The sequence below is a fragment of the Anomalospiza imberbis genome, chromosome 17 (assembly GCF_031753505.1).
Source record: "Anomalospiza imberbis isolate Cuckoo-Finch-1a 21T00152 chromosome 17, ASM3175350v1, whole genome shotgun sequence".
Classification (NCBI taxonomy): Eukaryota; Metazoa; Chordata; class Aves; order Passeriformes; family Viduidae; genus Anomalospiza; species Anomalospiza imberbis.
In genome coordinates, this window is record NC_089697.1 from 10,225,863 (window position 1) to 10,252,780 (window position 26,918).

A 26,918-nucleotide genomic window follows, 5' to 3' on the forward strand; every position below is an offset into this window, starting at 1 on the left:
CTTTCTCATGATACAGGAGAAGTAGCATGTTCAAATCCTTATTTAATTCAGCCATTTCACATCTGAATAATTACTCAGGCAGGAGATATTTCTCAGCATACAAGGACTGATTACCTGTAAGTGCAAGGGACCCCAGACCAGCACTGTGGGGGACTTGGTGGCCACAGCACAACCCCAGCAAGCCTTCCTCTCTCTCAGGAGATAACACTTTTTTATCCCACTTTTCTTTATTTGATAGGCAAACAGCTTCTCTGCCCAGATCTGAACCGAGGATGTTGCTCCAGGATCACCACTGAGCTATTGATGTTTCAGGCAGAGCTCAGGTCTGAGCTGACCTTGGTGCTCTCAGGTCCCTTCCTGGCACTGCCTGCTCATCTGAACCCCCTCTCTGTAGTGCTGGGATCACACAAGGCTCAGCTCCAAGCTGGACATTTGAGCACTGCCCACAACACTGCAAAACACAGCACTTGGTACTGATTCCACACAGGCCAGGTTTGCTGGAACTGATGCTAATGCCAAGTGCACGTAACAGTAACAGTCCATGTTTTCTTCTCTGGAACACCTGGGCAATCTAAAAAAGATCCACTCTGGGCAGCTGAGCTGCTCTGTATTTACATTATAAATGAGGAGATGGAATTCCTGTGACAGTTTTACACAGGGCTGGCTCTGAGCAAAGGCTGCTGTGTGGGGAAGTGGTTTGGGAGGCTGTGACAAAATCAACTCTGCTCCCTCTGGCCTCATAAAGGGATTTTTAAGCCCTGGAAAACCAGCCTGGCTGCTGTCACTGCTACCATAGCAGAGACTGAAAAAACAGAAGTGCAAAATGGTAGTGCCAAAGCCCAGGACAACCACTACCACTCACATCCATCTCTCCCTGCAGACACACAGCTCATCACCTCCTGGGGTCTCCATCCTCATCCCAGCTCCATCCTCTGTCCTGTGATGGGAGCAACCAGCCTCTTGAATCCATCCACAGTCTTGGGAAGCCCTGAGCTAGCTCTGCTTTACTATTCTCCTTACAGGAATTAGCAGGAATTTGTTTGGGAAGGGAAAAAATGCTTAAGAAATTTATTCTTTAACCAAATCTAAAATTATTTTCCAATAGGACAAATTATCCTTCTATGGGGGAAACTGACCAAGAACTTGAAGTCATCTGCATAAAAAAACAAATGGAATTAAGTGGCAGAGTCAAGATTACATTCCCAGAGATTAAGATAATACATTTTTACAGCCTTGTGCTTTGTGCACTTTAACCTGTGCAGGAATAAAACGTGGCCATGTGGTTTTCCATGCTCTCTGTTTGCTCTCTGTGACCCATCACTGTGCATCACAAACAACAACACTGCATGCTCAGGCAACCAAGTTCATCCACCAGTTACACCCTCCTGTACATGAGGGCACACAAGAACAAAAAACACAAGTCCACATGGCAGCTGAGAAGTTAATTTCTACTATTCAGCACTGTACAGCACACATCTTCATAACCTATTTATTTTAGCAAATGTTCCCTTATGTTCCATAAGAACACAGTTTTTACACAACCCTAATAGCAAATTCCAACGATTTTCCATTCCTACAACTGCTCTAAGACTAGTGAAATCAGTAGCAATTTTCAAACAGTTCTAACTGGATATTATTTGATATCAATTGTCTTATGAGTATCAGAAAGAACTGTTTTTATTTGAAAAGGCTCATTGCTAAATAAACCAGATATAGTCATACCTAGTAGGATTGTCATGCTACAGCATTAGGGGTGAACACCCTTTTCATTCAGATCTTAACTTCTGCACACAAGTGTCAGATCTGTAACTTTTCTATTTCTACCATCAATGGTAAAACCTGTCATGAAGCACAATGAAAAATCACATTTGAGATAAGAAGATCTGCAGAAGCAAAAGGCAGCACACATAAAAGCTACTGCACTAGGTTTTTTCTTCATGGTCATGACTTGTAGGTTGCTTTCCAGCAGGATATATCCTTAAAAGCCTTTTGTTCACATTCTTTATTCTCTTCTCACTTGCAAACACTTAACAAGAATCAAAGCCAACCAGGCACACAAAGAAATAGCCAAAATGCTCAGATGCAAATAAAGGTTTGAGATATGTATTTTTTAATAATCAAAGCAAGCTTCTCAGGTCTGAAGTACAAAATTCTAAAAGGAAGAAAACCCTGAACTTTTGGTATCTAGCTATGAATGTTGGGCAAAGGGGCACAGGCTGACAAGTAAATATTGAATTATACAGAGTCTCTGTTAATATTTATGTTCATGCTCCAGATAGTCTAATAGAACTGATCAGATCTGCACTTTAAGACAAAACTATAAACATGCTTTTCACAACTGGTCTCATTGCTGAAAGATGAGGTTTAGTGAAATGAAAATATTCCATAGTTACAGAATTTTGCTTACAGGAAAGTGTCCACAGTATTGAGCTCTTTAGTCACTTCTTGCCAGAGAGACAAGAAAATCCAGTCTAACAAAAAAAATCCCTGAACAACTTGACTGTTTGCCTGAAAAAATGAATACTTGCACCCAGCTTGGTTTCCCCAAACTAAAATAATTTGAAGTGGTTTGTTATCTTCCCATTATGAAGCAAACACAAATTCAGAAGCTTGGGAAACTCTTGCTGTGGTGGAACCAAGGATGCAGAGATCCAGGAACACCCTGTTCCTGGGAAAAGGCGGCTGCATCAGGACATAGGGAACAGGTTCAGCCTTCACAAAGGGCTGTGCACAACGACCATGGCACGTCCTGTGGAGATTTCTGAACCACCTGTGCTGAGACTGGCAGTGCTCTTGGCACAGCCATACCCCCAAAGATGCATGGAAAACTGGGTGTTGGGATAAAATGATCTAGGAGGAACTTGGAAATGCAGAGAAGGTCTCCATTTAACCCTTTCTTTGTAAGCCACTACCTCCAGGCAGAACTAAGCACAACCACCAGAATCTGAGTGTATTAAGTGGCTTTTGGAAGGCTTTTATCTTTATAAATGTACCAGAAGAGAATTCCAAAGAAGGAAGTGCAAGTTGTTAAACTAACATGACAAAAACCAACATAACCCACTGAGCTTTAGAAACTGAAATCAATTGAAGCCTTTCCACTGACTTCAGTGAGTGCTGGATCAGGATTTAAAGAGATTACAATTCTGAAGTTCATCTCTGTTGCAGTTCAGACTTTTTCTTTTGTTTCACATCATATTAAAGATTCAGCATCTCTCTTCCTAATGCTCTGAAATATAGTATGAACTAAAAGAGAACAGAAAACAGAACTAAAGGGGGGGAAAAACCCTCCTACACCTCATTAAGATCTAAAGTTTGTCCTTAATGTGTGCATGAACTCAGAATGAGTGTCTAAATGGAGACGTTTTTTCCTGCTACAGGGCAAAGTGATTATAAATGTCTCTGTGCAAAAGCTTAGTGCTATTTTATGCAGCTGGCACTGCAGAATTTGAAACAAATCCAAGAAAACAGATTGTATCTATAAGGTTAGAAATCAAACTTTCCCTTGCTGGAGTGCACATTTGCTGGTAACGGGCTAGGCTCTGACACCAGCAGCTATGCAAACAGGAATTCTGCCACTTCCAAGTGTGTTGCTGTCTGTATTCCCTATGGCCTCTTCATCTATTCATTCCACTCCCAAACCACCATCAAATGGACATTATAAAGTCATTTTTTGTAGTTTTCTGCTTTGGGTACTTACCATTTTTTCCCCCTCTAATACTCATTCAGAAATGTGCCAGACATCTTCTCCTTAAGCTTTTTAACCTACATTCTCCTACAGACCTGCAAACAGCATTGATACCTTTGTCAATCAGCAAAAGCAGCAGCTTCAGTTTACAGGTAGGAATATTCCAAGCTGCTAAACATCAGTTACAATAAACCTCATGTGAGAATAGAGATAGCCTCATCCACAGGCTGCAATTCTTCCCAGACTTTGGAGGTATTTCAATGCCAAGCACATATTTTGCATATGTTCTTTCAAGACGATTGAATTGACTCTCAAAAGCTTAAGAAATCCTATATAACCATATAATGACATCCTACTTTGCCTCCACTGCCAAGCCCTGCTCTCACCCAGTGAGACGGGGCTGCTCTGCAGGACTGCTGGGAACAGCAGGAGCAAGCTGCTGGATTCCTGGGATAGAGCAGCCCCAGGAGCTAAGAGATTGCTCTCCACCCCTCAAGCAATCTGTGCTCAAACCGTCTGGTGATGTGTAGGTTAAAAACAGCCTCTCGAGGTGCATTGGACTCCCCCACAGCGGTGGGAGCCACAGAGCGGCTTGCTCTGCATGATGAACTACCCAACGAGTGGCAGCTGTGTTCTAATTTAGCTCCGGACTAGTCCTAATGAATAACCTCATGTACAGCACAGGCCGCGGAGAAAGGATTTGTCTCCTATTCCTAGCTAGAGGCAGATGAGGAAAAATCCTATTTCTGGCTACAATTGCCGTTTGATCTTCCACAAGCAGCCCTGCTTCTAACAAAACTCCACTCAACTGCGCTCAGTGGGGACACCGCGGTGAAGAGCGGAGGGCATGGAAGATGCAGGCTCGGAGAATGGCAAATGAGTCTGTGAACCAGCTGGATTTGTGACCCACAGTTTGATCCAAAGTGGTCTGTGGCCAGCAATTCTTGCTGATCCTGTACAGGGCTGGCTTTCAGCTCACTCTGTGCTACTCCTGCAAATGAAGGGAACCTGTTCTTTCCAAAATCTGTGATTGCTGCTGAAAAACTTCATCTGTGCAGTCACCTCACCTCTAGAACTTCATCAGATGTATCCAGCACGGGTACAAAGCACATCTTCTGCCTTGGCACATAGAGCAGGGAGAGATTACACTCTTGCAGCACATTGCTATTAGTATTCCTTATATATTTGTAAATGTCTGGGTTCAGGGAGTGTGCCAGGTTAATACACAGCTCTGTGACTAATTTCAGTGGAGCAGCTCTGTGGTTACAGTCTGACTCAGCACAGGTACCTGAGCAGCTGCACAGAACCCATGGGGTGCCCTCATGGGAACCTCCCTGGAGGTACTGACCTCAGCACATCACCTGCTCCAACATAAAACCACCTCCCTAAATTTCAGTTTCCCTGGAATGCACTAAGGTGAAAAACAAGCAGATTACCCTAAAAGTTTGTAAAAAAGCAGATTACCCAGTTGGCCTACAACCCAGGGAAGTTGAGAGCAAATATACTGTATCTCCCTGCTGGCATAATTCAGACCTGCAATTTCTTGTCACAGATACCTGCTCAAACACGACCTTGACTCGGTTCCTGGCAGCTCTGTGCCACTAATAACTGATAGACAAACAGGCATATTTACTTGATGTTTACCTTTCTCTTTACCTCCCTTGCACAGGCTGAAGCTCACAGCCAGGCTCCCCGATTAGTTCTGCTCATTGCAGTAACCCTGTGGCCCTCATTAAAGAAAAGCTTTTTGAGAAACTGTATCCATCCCATTTTCTATCACCAGTCCTTTGTGAAAACTGGATTGGAAACACCTTGGTGGCAAACCTACCTCTCCCAAAGGTAAAATGCAAAGAGCAGAGAATGATGCTCACCAGCAGAGAGAAGAAGTGATTAAAGGACAGAGCAGGAGAACAGAGGATGAAATGCTGGCTCTAACAGGAGATGCTGAGGATAAATGCTGAAATTCTTAATTTTCAAAAAAGTCTCTTTGTTTTGTTTTCTGCTTCAAGGAAATCTAGATCACTAGTCCCAAAACCCACAGCATGAATTAGCCTGATGTCACTTGGCAATCAAAAACAGCACCCTACTTACTGATGGTGGGAACTGCATTGATCCTCCAAATACATTTCAAATATCTGGATCTTCCTGTCATATTTACTGTTTGCATAAAATGGTATTCTCCTTAAAAAAAAAAAAAAAGGAAGAGTTGTGGGGGGTAGCAAAGATTAAAGACAGTCTGTCAGTCTGCCTCTGCCTGGTTTGTATTCTCACTGGAGTGTATAAGTAATGCCTTTGATTGCTTCTACGATGGGGCTGGTGTCACCATGGCATTTGAATCACAGCACTTTCTCTTTGTATTGCTTCTGTCAGTCAGGAACAATAAAGAACTTTTTTGTTGAAGCCTTTAATTTCACGTAGTAATTACCTATTTGATCAGACAAAAGGTGCTGTGAATGAAAGTCATTTGCTTGTTTGATGTGACTGAGACTGAGTGTCACTACAGCTGCGAGACTGTCAGAGAAAACACTAGTGGCTGATTAGATAAGCAGTCCTGCCCAGAAAAAAAGGATGAGAATGGAATGGGGGAAGAAAAGTCAAGTTCTACCTCATTTAAATACAAGGAAAATGAGAAATCCCTCAGAATATAATTAGTGCAATTATGGGAAGATACAACTTCTTTACAGCTTCATTAAGGTCAACTTTCCAGCTAAAGGGTTAAACACTCTCCTGGCTCCTTCCTCTCTCCTTTCACTCCATCAGCCAAGGCCAATTTACAAAGAAACCAAGGATCTGCCTGGCACTTGCTGAACACCTGCTGCTGTTCATGTGCACATTCACACTGCAGCAGAAATCATGCTACAAGGACACGGAGAAGCATCATCTGCTCGTGCCAATCTACTACTATTCAGATAAAGTTTTTGTGTTTAGAATCTGAGATGTTGTCACCTTGCCAAGATGAGCCTTCTGAGGCACAGAAGGAGTTTCAGGACACAGTAGGGATGGCTTCAGCTTGTGGAGTCCTGCTGGATTTCCCCAATGTATTATAACAAAAAGGAAAAAATCTTTGAGGCTTAGCTGGACAGTTAACTCAGCCAGACCACAGCCCTGAGAACCTCCCTCCCAGTTTTCAGTTCTGGCTCCAGCACAGACCCAGCCACAGGTGGGAAAGGGACCCAGACCTTGCCTTTAGATCTAATGCCCTACCCAAACCACACTCATTTGCCTCCCAGAGTCCATGCTGGGCTTGGGTCTCATCTCTCTGCAAAATAATCAGGATTTTATGGAGAGAAGGACATTTTCTGGATGTGAAACTGATGAAATAGAACCTGCAGGATGAATTCACTCTTCTGATCATCTCGACTTCATGCCAGCAAAATATTCATTGCATGGCAGCTGAATAATCGCTTTCCCTTTTGTACACAGAAATATGCACAAGGCAGGTGGCTCCATCTCCCAAAAAGCTTTTCTTTCCCTCCCCTTTCCTCTTCTCCCCCTCCATGAAAGCAGCAAACAAGGGGACTGCAACTTCCAGCGGTTCCTTACTGGTAAGTGTGATGCAGGAGCAGGCTGAAATGCAGGCTCTCATCTCTGCTCAGTGCTGGCCTCTCTGCACTTGCTGGTTAGAGCTGAACATGTTTAAAACATTAACTGGAAATATTTTATTCTGTTGGATAACGTATCAAACAACATTGCAATGAAACTTTCAAGGGCTTAGAAACTGTGCCTGGAGGTACTTGAGAGGTCCTGTGGACTCCTTCAGCAGCACAGCCCAAAAAAGCCCAGAATGGGTTTTTTCCTCCACAAGTGACTCAAGACGAGTGACTCACGTAGCACGGAGGCTGAATGCCTTAATTTGTCTTTCTACTCTCTCAAAAAAGGCAGAAGGTAGAAGATAAAAGGGAAGCCCTCAGCTGGCTGACAATTTAGTGCCTCCTCAACGTGCAAGGCTACTGGAGTGATGCATGCCATGCTGTGGGAAGGCTGGAGCCACTCTGGAACAGCCTTTGTAGCCTCTGGCAGCAGGAGGACATGTCCTCAGCTCCACTCACGCAAAGGGGGACCCTGTGCCTGCCCCTGCCCTGCCTCTGGCCAGCACTGCTCAAAGAACTCACCTGTCTTGGGTGATCTGAGGCATTCCCTGCGGTGTCCCCATGCCTCACTCTTGGGGCAGTGGCTCCTGCACAGGGGCTCCTGTTTGTCCTCAGGCCACATGCTCCCAGCCATGGCTTTTGAGCAGCTGCTGCTGCACCTCTCCCCTGGAGTGGCTCTGTCACTACAGACACTCTCACAAAGGCAAAGCCAACACCACAGGGGCAACAGTTCCCTAAGAAAGCAAACAGACTATTTCCCTTTACAGACTGCTCTCAAAATCTAATTTCACAGCATGATCAGTCACTGCATTGGAATGACTTGCTTTCTTATTCAAATAAAATGAACATATTAACAAATAATACTCATAAAATTCACTGGACAACACAATGGAAAGAATGACAATGCATGAAGAACTAGGTTACAGTAGCTACATCGCCGCTTGAGTTAAATGCAATATGTATTAACCCAGAGAGCCTGTATATAGAATTAAAGAAATCATCTAATTTTAAAGTAATATTTTATTCAGTGCATCCCTCAATGCATGTAACTGCTAAATGAAACGCATTGCATGCTCTACAAACACATCATCACCTTGTAAAAGAAATACTCATGATATTAAAACTGATATAACATTTATTAAAACCATCATGCAAAGAACAAGGTTGGGTAGTTGAACTGCTGAAGGCAAGTGCCAGCTCTGGCCTCACACACGCTGAGCAGCCTGTGGCTCTGAAACACTAATCAGAGATGTCTTTTCTGAAGGTGAGAGTTCATTCAGCTAGAAAGAAATCCACATCTTGCCTGAGAAGAGTAAGGAAACATGTGGGAGTCTTTGGCAGAGCCATGCAGGATGTGAGGGACACTTTTTTACAGAAAGTGTCACTGGCCCATTGCAGGGCACCAAGGTGTCTGCTCTGTTCCACAGGAGGTCACTGTAAGAGCGTGTTAAACCCTTCACAAAGCTGAGCTCTTTGGTTTGATATTGTTTCTTCCTTCTAGACTAACAGCAAAGTTCAACAGTAACATATTTTGGGATCAGATTTGGGACCTGTTTTCTCAGGATGGCAGAGGCTTGAGCACAGGGGGGATCTGGTGTCTCGCCCTGCAGACTGCTGTGATGGCCAGAGGACACTACAACCCCCAGACTGAAAGGAAAGCAGTCACTGATGTGAGAGTCCCAAAGTGGATATGGAGGGGCTGAGCAGAGGATGTGTGCCAAAGAGAACCTCTAAACCCAGCAGGGTGATGGCACCTACTCCACAGTGGGTTTGTGTGTCTCTGGACATCCTTCTGCTCCCTTGCAGTGTCCTTGCTGCTAATTCCTTCCATGCATTTTCAAGACATTTGACAAGTTTTGCAATGCAGCCACCTTTACCATCGTCTCCTTTTCAAAATCAAGCATTGTACTACTAATTAATCTCTAGGGGATGGGTCTGAGTGCTTTAAAAGCACAGCTCTATTGTGAATACTTGGAGCATATTTTTAAAGGAAAATCTCAGAAATTTACTTTATGCTCTTACTTCATTCTAGCCTATGACATTTTTAGCTTTGCACAAAGGATGCCTCTCTGCAGAACCCTGGCAGTTCAGCCAAGTAACACATTATAAAATCCCTCTATTTGTCACTGCCTTCAAGCCTCTTCAAAATGAATCCTGGTTAGGATATGTGAATGCAAAACGCTCTTGTTTCCTAGTGAAACGCTTTGAAACGCGCTGTAGGAGAGGCTTGATTTTACCCTTCCACAGGCACAAAGAGGAGTTCTTGCCTTTAAATGTTCTCTCCTGAAAGAAGAATTAACACAAACCACATAGAGCTCAGGCTGCCAAAAAGGGAAATACAAACTCTTCTCCATCCCTTTCAACAAATCTCAGCATAGAACAGAATGAAATGAAGCATACATTCAGCAAAGAGGGATTAAGGGAAAGATGAGTGGAAAATCCTTTTAAATACTAATATTCACTGAAACTAATCTCCAATCACATCACAACAGAGACAGGTCCTTGACAAAAAGAAAGTAAAAACCCATCTAAATATACTCCATGATGGCAGCTCTGCATCTTTCTCCAACCAATGTTACAGGAATCTATATGTACATATAGATTCCTGTACATATAGAAACTATTACCAGGACCCCAGTGCAAGCTGTATTTTGCTATGTAGATACCATATGCTGTGCTCCACATCTAGGGATAGTAATCCTGCCATCTCCACATTTATTATAAACTGGTTAGGGATCTAACAGGGCTGGAGTCTGGGCTAGTTTTTTATTTTTAAGCACGACTGAGCAACAGAAATAAAACATCTCATTTGAGAACACAAGTTTAAACTTACGCAATGTGTGCACAAAAGTATTAATTTTTTTTTGTCTTTCAAATATTTGAGCATTGGGAAGTTACACTGTAGAAAATGTATCTGGTCTGACTTTTTCACTGTCACCATCACTAACTGCTCCCTTTCATGAGTCACATGCAATGCCCTGAAATGCTGGGGACTTTCTGGACAGACATTTCTAATCTGATCAAGAGAACACTGTGACATTTCAGATGGCAACACACTGATAAAAGCTCTCCAACACTTCATTATGTAAACAGGTATAGCTGCTAACTAATGAATTACATTGGAGAAAGAAACTGTTGGCAAGGATGGAAACGCGGCCCAAAATCTCCCCCAAGTAATGATCAGTCAAGTGAGCTAAGCCCTGTTAGCGCTCGCTGGCAGGAGCAGCTTTAGCACCTGCCGAAGAAAGTGGATTTTCTACAGTATTCACATTTTTCCTCTTCCCATTTCCCGCTTACTAAGAACTCTCAAGACGGCTTTGCTTTGCTGCCATGCAGCCGGTATCATTCCGTATGTACAACAGCTCCCCACATCAGGCATGGAAACAAGGAGCCGAGGGTCAAACCGTTCCTCCCTGAAAAGGACACACGGTGCCACCTTCTCGTCATGTGGTGCCACCTTCTCGTCACCTCCTGCCACCCGTACACGGCAACGCGCTCAAAACACAGCAGAGCCGCCGAGCCAACAAGCTGTTCAGACACGGCTTGGCTGCAGAGGAATCTTGGGGAAATTAAAAACTGTTTGAATTCTTGCAGAGTTTTCGCTGCTTCCATGCAGGAGGGAGTGGGACGAATTTAGGAGGCCGCCCGGAAATCTTTGGATGGTGGTAGGGAATACATGTGTCTGAGCAGTGGTGAAGTGTTGGAAAGCAAAGTATGAAAACTGAAACCGTGCTGGTCCGAATAAGGAAAATTACTGTCTCTTAATCATACTCCAGGCTGCCTGGTTTTTATGGGATGCTGTTTCCATTTAGCTTAGTGGTACTGTTTTACACATGATGAGGATTTCAGAAGTGCAATTAAACCTTTATCATCAACATAAAACCCAGCACAGTTTGCCCAGTGCTAGACTTAAAAAACACTAAGTACTGTATTCTAACCAAGAGGAAAGTGGTTATATTTTCACTACATATAGCTTGGAAAGCTGGGGTTAAATGACTATGAAAATTACAAACCAATATTCTAGAAGCACCACTGAACTGTATTCTAAATAAAAGCTGTTTAGAAAGTGGGATTTTTTTCTTTATCTGCAGAAAATTAATGAAGAACAAAACCTACATGAATATTAGAATCTTAATTTTGCCAAAATACAGTCACAATTTGAAAACTAGGGCCTTCACTTACTATGAAAAGTATACTACTACTGATAACATTATGGAATGTGAACACTCGAAAAAAGTCTCAGTTGGGCTGGATGTTATTTTTAAAACTAGATTTTGTAGAAATATCTATCAGCTCAAGTTACCAGCAGCAACATCTTAACAACTCCAGAGCAAATGCAAAAAACCTAAGGTGGAGGGATTATTTGGGGGATTTGGGAGAGTCGGCTCAGTTCTCAAATATACCCTGGATTTCCTTTCTGACTTTTGCAGAGTCATTTAGGCTCCCCTGCATCAGCACCATTTGTGCCTGCGATTCAGTTGTGAACTGAAGTCTGAGAGCACATACTACTAAATATCTGAGGAGAAAATCCAGGTAGCTAAAGCTGTAGATGCGGCCACAACTCCATTTATAAGTGAGAACTGGAGCCGGAGGAAGAGAGGCTGGACCTTAACTTTGTTAGGTAATTTACTGCTTAATTTATATCAGTTTCTTGTTTCAGATTTTACCAGTTTCAAGAATAATTAGTTTTGTGTACTTGTGGTAAGAATACGTTACGCATCGTTTACTATCTGAGTGCAGTGAACAGCAGCTTGGATTTATACAACATTTTCACATATATAACTAAAGCAGATAACTCAGCAGGACAGTGAGCCAACCTATCCATTAAAAAAAAATAAAAAAAAATCATTTCTAAGTTCAGATTTCAAAAGCGAAATGGTAGATGCTCCATGAAAATCTCTGTAGGCTGAGGTTTCCACGGAGCAGGAGCTGAGCAGCTCCATGGCTGCATCCTTGGGCAACACATCATGGTCCTTGCCCAGCACAGATTAATGAACAGCAGGAATGGAAACGCTAATAATTAAGGAAAGGTTAAAATGTTCACACTGTGTGAGAATGATGCATAAAAGGATACAACTGCTAAAAATCGCTGCAGCGATGAAGGATTTCTTTTTTTTTTCAGAAACTAAATTCTGACTGGGAATATATTAAGAGCAAAAAGAAAGAAATTCTCAGGGTAAAAAAAAACAATGCAAAGCAACTAGTGAAAACCAGTCAGCTCTGTGGAATGGAGGCACTATCCACACTACAAACTAAAGCTCCATTCTGAACCAAAAGCCATTTGAAAAACAAATTTAGGGAAATATCCAGACAAGACAAATCCCAAAATTACTATAAAAATCAGACATTTTTCCATATGAACAGTTTGTGTTCAAAGCAGCATTTGTCTCTTAAAATTCTTCTAATGTAGCTGTAATTCAGAGTAAGAAACTGAGCCAAAATTTCCAGGCAGGTGTTCAATCCCACTAGTTATTCCAGTGAATCCTTAGGCAGAGCCTGTGCCACCCTCTGCTTCCCACAGACTCCTCCCATGAGATCCGTACTGCTGGACCAGTCCCATCCTCTCTGGGCACACCATGATTTACACACACCATTAGTTCAAACTTATCACATATATAAAAATATACATATGTATTGGTAGGGGTGGGATCTGTTTTATCTTCAGAATTCAGTACACACTGACACACTAAGGGAGACCACTGCCTGTGAACTGTACCAAACCTCCCATCTCCACATTACTTCATCCTCCAAAAATTGGCAGTTATAGCCTGTTATCCATGAACTGCTTTTAGCAACAAAATTTGAGGAAGCAACTTCCTGTAACAAGTGGGCAGGTAACACAAGGAAGAGTGATGGCTCTTCTTCAGACAGGGACATTGAGATTTTATCATTGTCTTTTGCTGACTTTTGCTTTCATATACTTTTCTGGGATTACAAACTTACCTTAGATTTTATTTTTACATACAAAGTCAGTTCCCACTTGCATAACAATCATTTGCAAACCACTAGCCCTGAACACAGATAATACCATATAAAGATTTTTCCTTAAAGATAATACAAGCATTGTACCAGAGAAAACCTAAAAGGAGAACAGGGCCTGTAGAACATGGGTTATCCCCACCTGTCCAAGAGATCCTGTCACCAACTGGTTTCCTAATCACCACAGATTCATTTTCCACTTGCTTGCTGCAATTATGCTATTGAAACCTGCAGGTCTGGGGATTTTTCCCCCCTTCCCTTACTCTAAACAGAATTCATTTTTAATGTCTATTGCAGAAGGCCAGTATGATATAAAAACCCCAAACATTTCACTACTCATGCACTCTTATTCATAATATCACATCAAATTGCTGAAGTAGTACCATATGGTGCTTGAGCACCAAGCCAGAACAAGTTGTTCAGCTTGTCATAATCTCAAAAGCTGCATAAAACTTAAATAATTTCTCTATGAAGTGGAAGATCTTTGGGTTTAATATAAACTCATCAGAAATGGATTCTGAATTTTCCTCCTATCATTTCCCATGTTTTCTCTGATTCACATTCCATTTTCCAGTGCAAGCTATCAGTATAAGTGGCTACAACTATGGGGCTGAAAGGCTTTAAAAGCATCCTGTCCATCCTTTCTTCTTGATAATTCATCACTGAATGGATAAACAGCATTCTCAATCAGACAGACATATAATTATAAATAAAAAAAGCTCAATCAGAAAAACTGAATGGAAAAGATTAATGAAATCTCCCACACTTTGATTCAGCCCTTAAAGCAACACCCTTGGTTGTGAAATGTCCACACTTCCACCCACACTGTCCTGTAGGAAAACACATTTAACTGGTACATAAATCCACGGAGAGATGATGGTGGGAATGCTCCAGATTTCATCACAGATTGCTCTGTATTTAATTTCTGGAGGCACCACAAGTCTAGGTGTTTGTGGGTTGGTTGGTTGGTTTTTTTTTTTTTTTTTTTTTTTAATATTTCCAACTGAGAAGAAAGGTTTGGAACTGATGGTACAAAAACTAGAGACAGCCAAGACTTCAGCCAACCTCACAGTTTTCAGGGATTGTGATTGACTCCTCATCCTGGCACAGGGACCACCTGAGACAGAGAAAACACATGGAAAGATGGGAACATATATACTACAGCAAAAACAAAAATGTGAAAGCAAGACCCGAAAAGGTGGAACAGGAGACAAGAACTGGAAATGTGTAGACACAAAGAAGGGAGGTATATAGGCTGCAGTATTGCCCTAGAGAGGAGGGCATTATGGAACTCCTCCAATGGAAGGTTTATTTTACCAGCTGCTCAATCAATTGAAAAATAAAAAGGAGAGCAGCAAATTCAAGCAGAATTTCATAACCCTTCCTAGCATATATGTTCAAGCCTCGTTCCCATATGGGATCAGGATAGGCAGGAATTGCAGGCTGGCACACAGGCAGAACAGAGACAGCTATTACACAGCCTTTCGCTTAAAAATTATAGAGAATGGGGACATGTCTTATGGAGATATGGATTGAGAGTTTCCAGAAAAACATTTCTGTAATGGTTGCATATGTGATTGTTCTTTTTTTCCTTAGCTATATGGAGGAAATAAGTGACTTGTCACCGGCCCAAAGGGAAAAGCACTTGGCTGCATGGAGGAAGACAGGATGTGTTGCATCTGTGCCTTCACAGAAGGAAAGGAACAGCTCTTCGAAAAGACAAGAAGCACAGAGAATATCTAAGATAAATAAATGAAAGGAATCAGTCCCACTTCTCTGGCGAAGAGAAGATGTCGCAGTTCCCAAACCCTCCCCGCTGCACAGGCAGCATCAGCTCAGAAGGGGCAGCAGCAGCCCGGTGTCCCTGCTGTGGTGGCCCTGGGCATGTGGCAGGATCTGCTAAGGGACTCAGGTATCCTTCAGACCTCAGGGAATCTGTGTCAATAAGGACTAATTCTTTGCTGCTCCTGAGCATCCCCTGCACACTGTCTGAGGAAGAAATGGAGATTCTCCAAGAATTACCAGTATTTTGGGTACAAAAAGGGTAAACTCGAGGGAACAGACTAAAACATTGAACATACGCTGCTTTGATGTGGCTTGGTGGATGTCTTTGATCAGCAGAGCCCCAGGGAATATTCCAAGCAGTCCATAGGAATAGAGAGACAGCCTTGCTGGGGGGCTGACTGGCACCAAGAGCTCAGGCAACACAACATTTTGGGTTACTTTAAATGTTGTGTTGGAAGCACCTTACCCCAGAGAAGAAAAAAAGAGGAAATGCAAAAGCTGTGGTGTGGAATTAGCATCTCCTTTCCAAGGACACCACCTTTTTGCTAACAGTTAGTTTCTGGAAGAATGATTTTGATGGAGCCAAGACAGGCACGACTTCAGAGCAGGAGGATGAGAGAGAAGATGACCTGTGAGCAACAGCACCCATCAACCTGGGCCAGAAAACTCGTACCCATCAGCATTAACTCCCCAAAGGCTGAAGCAGAGTTACAGCACAGATGCAAAGGGAACCTCAACCTTAGTTTAGGATCATACCACTCAGCATTTACTCCCTTATTTCAACAACATACACACTCAGTGCTCAGTACTTAGGAACACCCTCTATCCAATTAATACCCCATTAAGCCGCCCGCCCGCAGTGACTTTATCCTCAGACCACTGTATGGCAGCTTTTAACTCCAAAATACCCCGGCATTATTTCCATATTAGACTACAAGGGTTTGATCCAAAGCTCATGGAGGTTAATGAGGGCTCATTAAACTTTGAATTGAGCCCTAACTGCTCAGCAAACACGGAGTGAAGTGAAACAGTTCGTGTCAGATGAGATGACAGAGGGTGTAGTAAACTTTAAGGCGAAATATTGAATGCTGATGGTGACAAAGGCAGGGAATGTGTGAGAAAGCAGCCGTGGGAGAGAATTATGATTGTGTTACACTCAATATCAAGCAGGACAGATTTGTGCCTATATAAATAGATATGCCTGGTCTGACTCTGATGTGATTTTTGTCATCATATGGTTAGACAGAGCATAATATTGACACTATGGCTTTCCTTCAGATTTTAGTTTTGAATTTCAGCTGGAGAGTATGATACTAAGGACTTGAAATCAGTATGACTCCTTCCCTAATTACTGATTAATCAAGAGCTAAGGTTGCCTACATAAAGATTCATGGGGAGAAGGAGGAAGTCTCATTAAGAACAAGAGGTTAAAAAAAAAAGGAAGGGAGGGGGGAGATTTAACAACTGAATGGATACAGAAGGAGGAGAAAAAGAGCTGATTTCCTAATAGCATGTTATACCCAAATGTTACATTTTGTATTCACGTCTAATTAAAAAATTAGAAGAAAATGTTTTAATGCTTGCAGGTACCATGGGTTACAGTTCAAAAGGAAGTACAGAAAGTTGTTGGGTTGTTTCTTTCCAATTACTTCAGAAATACATATGTGTTGTGTCATTCTGTCCCTTAGGTGCTCAAAAGACAGAGCAGCTGCTTCATAAATTCTGAATTGCCTTTTCCTTTAGCACACAAAAACCTGTGCCATAAACATAACACTGTCTGAAAAATATTCGGTAAACCCAGACAGTTGCTGGAAATGCTTCCTCCGATATTTAAATTCCTCTCTTAACAGGAGTTTCCCTGCAAAACCAGATGCTCACGAACAGTGCTTTTGCCATTGAGCTGAATGGGAACACTTTGGTGTAGCATTTTCCTTTTTTCCATGGAGACATTACAGGGTGCATTTCCCATGACTGAAAGAAAATGCCACATTGCTTCTCAATTCTTTGCTTTCAAATAATAAGTAACTGCTATAATCTTCCATAAAAGATTTATGCTCTGATGATGTCTGATTCTTCTACTGTAATTTCTTTTTGTTAGAGGCAGTTGAATACCACTTACTGGTAACTAAATTGTGTCATCACTTCACTGCAAACCACACCACTGAAAATGTAAGCTGGCCAAACATTTATTTTTGTTTTCCAACTCACACAAATCCCTTCCGAGGGCTTGGATTAACTAGCAACACTTTTTAGTGCAGATCCTTTATCTTAGTTTCCTTTCCTCTCTCTACTAATATGTTCCCTTCCAGTGATGTTACTTCAGAAATAATTCCAAATAGCTCACAGTATGGTCAGAGACTCTGCCTTTTAGCTGCCATAGCTTTTTACAGCGACTTGGAAATAAGGGAAATTGGCCATTCCCACTGAATTTTTCATAGTCCTGCACTAATGGGGACAGTGCAGCTCTGCCTTTTGCACAGAGGAGTTTAACTAGCAGAGGGGCACATGCACTACAAGTTCCCCTAAATGTTCAAACCATGGGCTCCATGTCCAGTCTTTTCACAACACAATGCATGCCTTTCATTTCTTAGACAGAAACAACAAGCCCACAGAGCTTTTCTTCTTCCTTAAGCTGACCCTCTTTTAACAACAAGAAAATTAGGTTCTTTCCGTAAATAAATGTTACAGCTCACAAAGCCTTGAAGCACGAATCAAACAAATAAGTCAACTGAAAAACAGCCCAAAAGGACTAAAAACCCAAGCACAGATACAAAACCCTCCTCGGGTCATGATGTTTTGATTAAAATGAGCAGAGATCACGATTGGAAGGAGAAGTCAGGAAGGCAAATGTCCCAGCTTTGCCACCAGCACTATGGCATTTAGGGGTCTGTTAATATTTCCATGAGAAACTTCTAGGATTAGGAGTTTACAGCTTGAGTCATAGAGGATTAGTCCTGGTTTCCAAAACCTGATTCCTAAAGGGGAATTCCTCAGGTGAAATTTTGCAAGGGGAGGGCAGGGCCAGGTGGTTTGTTATGGCAAGGATGAGTATGTGGCAGGTTCAGCAGCTGTGGGGGCTCTTAGGGGATGCATGAGTTGGTTCATGGAGGGGAAAGAATTCAGCTCTCTTTACCCAGTGCCAAAAAAATGCAACCAAGGTCTACTGGGTGGCTTTTCAAGGCAGTTTCTGGTGTCTATTAGGGAAAAAAAGGACATATGCAAAGGCTGATGTGTATGTACATCTGAGAGTGTGCTCCCTGTACACACCAGTACGCTCAGAGAAGTGTAATTAAAATTGGGAATCTAATAAAAACTATAAACATGGCCAAAGAGGTTAGCATTGCACCATGCTGGGTACATTAAACCAGTAAGGCATTATTCATGTCCTTAGTTTCCAGTCAATAAATATATTCTGAAGAGCCACTGGAGTTACTTGAAGGCTCAAATTTAGGCACATTCTTAAAATCTCTGCTGAACAAGGGCCAAAATGTTCTGTACCACCATCTGCAGATATCCAAATTGCCTTGGGCAAAATGTTTCCCTTAATATAATCCAAGGTTTTGTTTGTTTGCTTTTTAAGTTGTCTAACTGTTCGGATAGGAGGAAAAATGTCCTTTAAATTAAGGAAATTAGCAATACATATGAATGTTATTATAAATATGGTAATTATAAAAAACATGGTAAGAATTACGGGAAAGGAAAAACTGCAAAGAAATGGGGGCTTTAATGAAACTGGTAAACTACTGCATATCCACTCTTTGCTGCCCCATCATGTAGCCATGGGCTTCTATCTTTCATCAGGCTGCATTAGAGACAGCTAAGAAAGGATTTGGATGGTGACACCTTTATCACTGAAAATCTCAGCTGTTATAAAAAAAAAAAAACAATTAACCACAGCAGTGAGAGCTTAAAATTAGCCCAAGAGTAAATTCTCTAAAGTCTTAAAAGCTGACATCTGAAATTCCAGGGTGCTGTATTTAAGTCTTCACTGGTGCAGACTATCAAGAACATATGCACTAGTAAGGAAATAAAAACTGTAGATTTCTTTTTTCCTATCTCATCCCAGGATGCTACAGTGAATTTCAGCAACAGCCTAGCTGTCAAGGATATATCTGCACCGTCATTCTGCAAATCCAAACTCACACCCACACAGCACCACTCTGTCTTTGGGACTCCATTTCAAGTCATCAAGGAAGCCAAGTCCCACACTCAACCCATGTAGGTGATGAGTGTTAAAGAATGAACTCCTGCAGCAAAGAGGCAGATTGCAAGTTCTTTGTTTGTTCTGTCTCAGCTTTTTTCATTATTACCGTTTTACTTCGGAAAAGGCAGGAGTAAAACCAAAGCTCTTTTCCAAGCAAATTAACCCACTGTTTTTGTGTACACTGTCTTCACAGATTTTCAATAGCTTTCATGAGCTGTGTGCATTAGCTCTGACTATGCCTTCCTGCCTTTGCCTGTACACGTAACAGCCAGCCTGAGTGGCTATTACAGTTATCTCACTTTCTGGAGAGGATGGGAGGTAATGATATGTTACAATATGTGCAATGGGGTATTATAGCTAAATACTCTTTGGAGTGACTGATGAACTCTTTTGCAGTATGCCTGGGATGACAATTCGAGGGGTAGTTATCCTTCTGTGCTTCCTGAATCTCTTGCTCCTGATGTAAAGCTGGAGCTAAAAGGTGGGCTGGATGGGGGTGGTGGTGGTGGTGGAGAATCAGCAGAGAGCAGAGAAGCACCTTTGCATGGTTATGAAAACAGAACTGTGTCTAACAGACCTGATGCACAGGTGGACTCAGACATGGAATAATGTGACTGACTATAACCACCAGCAGAAGATTTCTGACCACTCCATTAAAATCCGAGTCCATGATGAGATTCTTCAAATAACCCAAGGACAAGCCCCAGTGCTGATAACCAGACAGGGCTGCCCATGGCCATGGTAACAGCTCTGTGGTCTCAAACAAAGCCACTCAGCTTCCCTGCCTCAGCTTCTTATCTGTGAAAGCCCATCCTCAGTGATGCAGGCAGGCTGAAAAAGTCAGATCCTGCATGGAAAAATACCCAAGCAAAGCTGTATGGATCACAGTTGGACTTGAGGATCTTAAAGGTCCTTCCCAACCCAAACAATTCTATCATTCTGTGTCTCTCACTTACAATCTGTATTTAACCAGCAGTCACTGGTAGTAGGGTCACAAATCCCTGCTAGTATATCCCAGCCCACTGCCTCGGGGGATGCTGACTGACTGCAAAACAGTTTGAAACATCAAGCACAAGGTCAGACCACAGGTCTGTTATCCCAGCCTCCTCCCAGTCTGACTTGCTGTACCCTAAATTAATGACTTGAAGTTAATCATAAATATTATCAATGGTTTTTGGGACTTCTGAAATGTCATGCTGATACTTCCCAATCAGTGGGAGCAGTCTCACTGCTTCCAGTGGCTTCTGAAAATCTCAGTTTTTATGTTGTGTGAGAAATTAAAAATGGTTCCATTTCCTTCATGCATCTGGGATGCTACAGTCAAAGATTTATCAATCTTCCAAATCAAATGGCATTTTATGATTTAGTGGGTTTTTTATGATTTAGTGGGACATTTTCCCATTCACGTTACTATTCCCAGAGTATCCTGGAAAATGGCAAAAACTCAAGGGCAGCTTTTTTAGCTGAACTGGGCAATAGGAGTCCTTGATATCTGTCTGCAAAGTGTCAATCACCTTTAAATCCCAACCTCACTTACGACGGTTCTCCTTGAGTAAGTGACAAGGCCAGTCTGGCAAAATGAAATTTTTCAGTAATACATTGACAAACTCAGAACCACAGAGCACCAAATTCCCCCTCAGTCTGGATTTGAATGCATAAATAAATCAGGCTCTTGCATTTATTTCTGCTAGAAGATTGTATTATTCCTTTCTGCAATTATGGAAAAATGCAGAGCACAGGCAAGATTTAGTGTCTGAGTTTTTGCTGCAAGACTTATGTCAGTAGAAAGGCATTTGTGCTCTTGGGAATCAAAGTGAGATTCACCCATTTGTGGCAGGTGTTTTAAGCACTCAGCCTAACAATCTACCCACGCATGGCACTACAGCAATTCAACGACTAAATTAAATCTCTGAATATTAAATTAATGATGGAAATCTAAAATATTAATATATTCTAATTGAATATTCTCCGATAAATTATCTAGGCATTCTCAGCAATTTGATTTTACTTTCATTTCTTAAGGAACTTTCAGCTGCATAAATACAGCTATTAAAGCAATTCAAAAAGGGAACATTTTCTGCTCAGACAAGAGAACTCTAAACACAAAGAATCTAAAAATTTCTTTCATATGATTGATTAAATCATAGAGCCCAAGACAGCTGAATCATTAAATGACTGCTTTCCTTCAGTCCCTCTGGCTTTAGCAAGGACAATATAAATTCCCTATGGGTCTGAATACAAGGAAATACAATATGTATAATTACAGTATAGGCTTGAATGCTGTTGTAAGAGAATTTTAAATGGAGCATTTATGCTGTAGCTGCACTTTTCAATCCATAATGCTGGATGTGTGTGTGCATGGAAAGCCCATAAAGCACTGGGCATCTGCTTCCTTCGACCCAGATTCCCAAATGGCACACACTAGGGGTAGCCCCACCAGCTCTGGCAGAGATGTGTGATTTACATCAGGATCTGCCCTTCTCTTTTGGTGAATGCTGGAAACGGAGAATGGCATCATCAGGGAGAATGCAAACAAAAGGATGTCCTTTGAGCAGTACATATAGTGTGGAATATGTTCAGGAACTTGCTTCAGACTGTAGGTTTTAAAGGAATTTCAAATGGACACATCAAGAAAGTAGCACTGTGTCATTAATTCACTTTGTCCATTCATTCTCTGAGTCATATATGAGTCCTGGTTTGGTAACACACACACAGAGGAGTGTACAAGAGTGTACCAGAGATCAATACCTGACCCAAAATGAACATTTAACAAACCATTTTCCTGCTCATCTTTCCCTCTTTGGTGCCAGGTTGGTTTGTGGTGTGAAACTGCAGTGGAGCAAAGAGTTGTCTCAACCTACATCCTTGAACCAGCTTTCAGAGAAAGGCTGTGACTCTCCAGAGCACCACAACCTGCACAACGTCCTGTTTCCTGTCCACCCTCTGGGCTTGCTCCTTACCCCTTTCTGAGTGTTACAGTAAAGACCAAATCCCCTCATTCCTAATGAGTTTCAGCTGATGATGCTCACGGGGCATCACAAAGGTGAGGTGCACTGAGACCCAGAACTAGACATTTTTTTTCTTTGAGTGTGTGTGTGGCTGATAAGGCAAAAGAAACACCTGTTCCTGTGGAGAACAAGGAAGATCTAGGTCTATTTGTAATCAATGCTGTCTGCATCTCTCTCAGGAAAAGTAAGGTCTGATGTCCTTTGGGAAGCATTTGCAAGGCCTTTTCTCAACAAACCTTCTCTCACCACAGACAGATGCCATCTGTCTTGCAGCTGGGAGCTAATGGATTCTGCACTGCCAATTTCACAGCAGTGAGCAACGCTGTGATAGAGGAGGCAAGAGGGATTTCCTACAATAAAACTATTTAAAACAGTGTAAAGGCACACGCTGAAACAGCCATGAGGAGCAAAGGAGATGGCAGCACTGAGGGCTGATGGTCCAAGCTGGCAGGGATTTCACAGCTCAGAGTGCCTTGTGTGTCTCCAGCACCAGGATTTCAGACTTTGGGAGAGCTGTCTCACCCATCTCCTGTGCCACGGTGGGCCGTAGCTCACAAACAGGCTGTTGAGCTGGAGAGTGTGCTATCAACGTTTTTCATATTAAATATTCAATGTCACAGGATAGCTTAAGATGTGCTAAACCCACCTGTGAGTCCACCACAGGGTTTTGCAGTGTGTCAAGAGGAGCTCTCTGCTCCCTTGACGTGCCCCATGCTGCTGGAAACCTGACCCGACAACACCTCTGCTAAGCAACAACACAAGAGTCTTCAGGTATATTATATTCTGCCAACTTCCCGAGCCACTTCAGGACTTTCTGATTAAATTTACATAAAATGCATCCTTCCCTCTTATTCCCTGTTACACACATCAGGTTATTTCTAGTATTCTTGTGGCTGAGATCACCAGCGCTCGGATACCGGAGCACATGCTGTGCCTGTAGCATGCAATCAAGGCAGTTTGTGAGAGCACCAGGATCCTGTCTTGGTCATCCTCAGGGGATTTTCATGCTGGTATAATGAGAATGAACAAGTTGTTTATAATAAGAGATCTAACAGAAAAATAATATATTTTTCAGTTTTATGTTTAATAAAGGCGGGCTGGAAAAATTAGGGTCTGTGAAGTGCAAGAGGGGAGGCTCTAAGAGCTCTGCAAAGGTCCTGGAGATGAGCTGAAAGTCTGGAGCCCTCACAAAGGAGAACACAGTTGCAGTGGTTGACAGGGGAACCCATTATCTAAGCATGTCAAAGATGACCAAAGGCCAATTCTGCACAAGACTTATTTTTAAAAATTAATTATTTTCATGTAGTCCATTGAGAAGGACCAAGATTTGCCTTGAAAACTGAGTCAAGATTCCCATTAGAAGCAGCTGGAGACTGGCTTGTGGATACAAAACTGAGATTCTTTTTGAAGTTCAAAAGAGGATGAAATACAAGATAAGCTAATAGATAATTAGATAATAGATAATTAAGAATTAGCTACGCATGTAGCTAAAAAGGATGAGTCAGTGAGAAAATAGACAGAGCTCAGCAAGGGTGCAACTATTTAATATATTATCATAGCTGATCAGTGTGCCTGCATGAGTCATTTGCTTGGAGAAGGAGGGGGATTTCATATTGTTTTTGTATTTTTAATAGGCATTTTTATGGACTTCAGTTATAATAATAACAGTACCTGACAATTAGTAATGAAATTAGCCTCATAACAGTGAAATATTTCACAGCATGTACAATATTATTCCTAGTACAACGGTGGAAGTGAAGCAGAAGGAAATTAAACTCGAGACTTTCATAAATGTTTCCAAAATAAATAAGCATATATCAATAAATTTTGATAACTGTTTTCCCAGCTCAAAGACAAAAGCAGAATTTACAAAACATTTTTATATACTAACAATTTTTTTTTAGCTTATAAATGTCAGATGTTAATTTAAACTCTTCAAAGAGTAAGTAAATCTTTTCAGCAGCCAAAATTAATTAGAACTTCCTATTATTATTTTTTCAGCTATTATTTTTATGAAACACATTTCCTAGTCAGTGTGGTTGATGTATATGAACAGACACGGATGTTCCTCAGAAAGAAAAAACTCTGTAATTAACAGAAGGGTTTTTTTGGCAGGGATAATGTTCCTTTTTTCTTTTTTTTCTCTAAAAACTTTTTCATTTAATGTATTTTAACAGAATGAAATGGTTTAATGAGCAGAGAATTACAGTTGATCCCAGATGAACCAGACAGGGCTGCCTTTCGAGGTATGTGGCTCCCATCAAGCTGCATTCACCTTTGCTATGATTTAAACTTCATTCAGGCACAGCCTTGCTAAAAATACTGACAAGTAACTAATCAACTTCCATAAAATGGAATTTTTACCTTCACAATAGGAAGCAGGAGTAGGAGGGAACCTGAAAGATTTGCCTATGCATTTCAAATTAGTCTGACCTATAAAAACGCAAACAGCAAGTGGTTCTATGAAAATGTACTTCTGGTAGGGCTTTTTGGTTTTTTAGCGATGATATTTTTCATGCCATCCCTTCCTGTCCTTGGAGGAAGCCAGAACCAAAGACAGCACTATGGAGGGACTGGTTTCCATTAGTTATTCCTACAAAATGTAAGCTCAGGCTGCTCTTTCTGGACCAAAAAAAGTTCAGTGTCCAAGAACCAGCAGTAGGTTTGAATGTTTTATAAAAAATAACAGAGAAAAAAAATGACAGACCTACTTCTGTACAAATGAGAGCTGAGCTGCAACTTCACATGTGCACTTCTGGTTCCAGTTTGTGAGCAGATGGACACAAAAATATTCAGTGCCCAGCGAGCAAAAGCATGGGAAATCAGATCAAAACTCTTACCTAGATCTAGGAGACAGCAAAATGCTCCAGGGCAATCTGAAAATTATGTGGATGGAAATAATCAGATAGTGCTGGTCTTTGAAGATGTTGATTTGTCCTATTCTGGATAATTAAAGAGCAAAGTCTAACGGAGGGAGCTGTAACTCCTGATAGGAATCACCCAAGCTTCACATTCAGGCACTGGCAAAAGGGCCAGATGCTGCAGAGGAGCAGAAACTCAACCCAAGCCTGAAACATCAGGGGTCTCACGCTTAATCAAGCTGCACTCTTTGTACGATCTTCCCTGTCATTATGATGCTTTCTGTATGTCAGGTGAAGAGGAAAACAGCCCTTTGTAAGCCAGTTTGTTTTTTTTTTTTATTTCCCATACCATTTTTACTTCATTTTTAGTGTTTCCTCTAGCATCTGTATTCGAAAACTGCAATGGAATATATTGCTGAAAATCTGGGAGTTCTGTATTTCCATAAGCCAGGTTATCTTTCCAAGGTTACTGGTAGTCTAAGTGATAATATAAATTCTTCAGTACCTATATAAAATTTATTATTTGTCATTTCCATTAATATTAGAATTTTGCATAGCCGAGTCCTTCTGTTTCATCTCCAGACTGTAGGGTAAAAAGTGCCACAGAGATTTCAGTCCTTATAAATCAACAAATTTGCCATGGTAAGCTGGTGCCAAGTTGTCCTCTTGTTGTCTAGTCAAAACTCAAAAGAAATCAGTAGGGAATGGAAGAGAGCACAAGTTCATTTTGCAATACTACCCTTTCTTTTTCACAGCAATTCAAGATTTAATCTAAATTATTGATTTAGAAAGGCATTTTTGACACATCAGGTTATTCTCCTCTTCAGACATTTCTTCAGCTTAGTAGGACAACACATTAATGGGTCATTCCGTACCCCGCACTGCTGACCACACAGAGACTCTCTGGATTCCCTCCCTGGTTTTATTGGACACCTGGTATTCTTAGTCCTTATTGTACTCCCTAATTGCACAGAGAAATGACACCAACAATCCAAGCTTAAACAATCCCTGGTTGAATTGGGAACATGCCCCTTCTTCCCAGACACTGAAACAGGTAATGATGCAACTCATGTGAATCCAGGCACTGCTTCAAAAGGACTAAAAGAACTTCCTGAGAAGGGATGCAAATGACACACCACTGCTACTTGAAATAACTTCTGAAATTTTATATTGTTGCCATTTTCTTCCAAGAGCTAGCTGCAAATGTCTGCCAAGGAGTTTTACTTTTTTTTTTTTTTTTTTTTTTTTAACAGCTAATCGTTTGACTGCTCCAAAAACCGAAACCAGCACCCACAAGAGGAATAGCAACATGTGTTTGTATTTCGCTAACACTTATCAACAGCAACAATAAATCAACCAAATGTCTCTGTAAAACACTCCTTCTCCCTTCCTTTTCTTTTCCTGTCATCCCATAATCATCACAGAAAACCACATGGGTAAACTTGATCGCAGAGATTATCCTTGTGAAGAAAGAAAGTAGCAACACAGGGGAGGCTGCCGGATCCATCTGCAGCGGCGGCAGGCAGCCAACCTCCCCCGGGCCGCCGCGCATCTGTAGCGGGATGGGCGCGGGAGGGAGGGATGGGAAGGGAAGGATGCAGCACCCTCGTCGCTGGGTGCCACCCAGCCCAGCTTTTACACCTGCAGCCGCTTTTTTGGATGAGAGTGTGGGCAAAGTGCCATCCTGGCAGCAGTGCCAGTGTCTCAGGAGGGACTGGCTGGAAGGAGGCGATTAGGCTGCCGTCAGCTGGGGAGGGAAACTGGGGCGAGGAGCTTTGGAGCAGCATGGAAAAGGCAACCATTCCT

General features: G+C 41.8%; 1 protein-coding gene across 2 annotated transcripts in view; it reads right to left on the reverse strand.

Moving 5' to 3' along the window:
• Positions 1–26,918, reverse strand: part of CDH4 (cadherin 4) — a 423,802-nt gene that overhangs the window by 130,505 nt on the left and 266,379 nt on the right. The window lies entirely within an intron of this gene.